The sequence below is a fragment of the Orycteropus afer genome, unplaced genomic scaffold (genome assembly GCF_000298275.1).
Source record: "Orycteropus afer afer isolate SDZICR_OR568_19922 unplaced genomic scaffold, OryAfe1.0 scaffold00360, whole genome shotgun sequence".
NCBI classification, from domain to species: domain Eukaryota; kingdom Metazoa; phylum Chordata; class Mammalia; order Tubulidentata; family Orycteropodidae; genus Orycteropus; species Orycteropus afer.
Genome location: NW_006921947.1, coordinates 2,891,627 through 2,893,735, shown reverse-complemented (window position 1 = coordinate 2,893,735; position 2,109 = coordinate 2,891,627).

The window sequence follows — 2,109 nt, the reverse complement described above, 5'->3', positions numbered from 1 at the left end:
AACTCACAGGCCTTAGCTTGCTATGAAGAAGTAAACAAACTGGGATCAATACTGAGTTGATCTTTGGCTCATTTATGTAACACCCAGGGAGTTTTGAAGGAGCCCTAGTGGTGCAGTGGTTAAGCACTCAGCTGCCAATAGGTTAGTGTCAAATTTGAACTGGCCAGTGGCTCTGCAAGAGAAAGATGTGGCAGTCCACTTCTGTAATGATTTATGGCCTTGGAAGCCCTATCGACTCTGTCCTACAGGGTCGCTATGAGGCCATGGCAATGGGCTTTGAGGAGTTTGGAGGGAGGCAAAATTTCCCAATATCCCTACCCTGGCTCCATCTTCCTTACATAGAAGAATGAAGATGAAAGGCATTTCTTTGTTTAAGTCTGTGCTTTTTCACCTCACTGTTCTTAAACTAAAACCACTACTGCCCTGGAATAGGGGCCAATTCACTCACTCAGTTCAGATGCTATTTACATATTCAGTATGTTCTAGAATTGTGTTGTCCAATAAAGTAGCCAGAAGCCCAGTAGTTCTCAAGCAGGAAAAATTTGGCTCCCCAGGGGATATTTGGCAATATCTGGAGATATTTTTGGTGGTCACAGCTGGGGGGAGGGGAGGTGCCACTGGCATCTGGTGGAGGCCAAGGATGTGGCTCTCGTTATTGTTACATGCCACTGAGTTCTGACTCTTAGGAACACCAAACTGCCTGGTCCCGTGTCATCCTCACAATCATGGCTATGTTTGAGCCCATTGTTACAGCCACTGTGTCGATCCATCAAATTGAGGCTATTTCTTTTCTTTGATGACACTCTACCAAGCATTCTGTCTTATCCAAGGACTAGCCCCTCCTGATAATATGTCCAAAGTACACGAGATGATCACTTCTAGGGGGCATTCTGGCTGTACTTCTTCCAAGACAGATTTGTTCATTTTTCTGGCAGTTCATGGTATATTCAATATTCTTTGCCAGAATCATAATTCAAAGGCATCAATTCTTCTTCAGTCTTTCTGATTCGTCGTTCAGCTTTTGCATGCATATGAGGTGATTGAAAACACCATGGTTTGGGTCAGGCACACCGTTGTTCTCAAAATGATATCTTTACCTTTTACCAGTTTAAAGAGACTTTTTGCAGCAGATTTGCCCAGTGCACTTTGTCATTTAGTTTCTTGACTGCTGCTTCCATGTGTCTTATTGTGGATCCAAGTAAATTAAGATCTTTTGCAACTTAACCATTTCTCCATTTATCATGATGTTGCTTATTGATCCAGTTGTGAGGATTTTTGCTTTCTTTATATTGAGGTGCAATCCACACTGAAGACTGTATAGTCTCTGATCTTCATCAGTAAGTGCTTCAAGTCATCTTCACTTTCAGCAAGTAAGGTTGAGTCATTTGCATATTGCAGGTTATTAATGATTTTTCCTCCAATCCTGATGCCACATTCTTCATATAGATCAGCTTCTCGGATTATTTGCAAATATCTTTCTGGTGTTCTGTGCTTTCAGCTAAGATCCATCTGACATTAGCAATGATATCCTTCATTCCATGTCCTTTTCTGAATCCAGCTTGAATTTTTTTGGCAGTTCTGTATTGGTGTACTGGTGCAACCATTTTTTTTTTTTTTTAATTATCTCCAGTAAAATTTTACTTGTATGTGGTATTTATGACATTACTCGATAATTTCCACATTCTGTGGGATCACCTTTCTTTGGAATGGGCACAAATACGAATCTCTTCCAATCAGTTGGCCCGGTAGCTGTCTTCCAAATTTCTTGGCATAGTGGAATGCACACTTCAGCATTGCATCCATTTGTTGGAACTTCTCAATTGATATTCCATCAGTTCCTGGAGCATCATTTTTCACCAGTGCCTTAGGTGGAGCTTGAACTTCCTTCGGTCCCATTGATGCTTGATCATATGCTACCTCCTAAAATGGTTGAACATTGACCAATTCTTTTCACTACAGTGACTCTGTGCATTCTTTCCATCTTCTTTTGACAATTTCTGCATCTTTCAATATTTTGCCCATGGAATCCTTCAGTATCACAGCACAAGGTTTCAATTTTTTCCTCAGTTATTTCAGCTTGAGATTGCTGAGCACGTCCTTCCCTTTTAT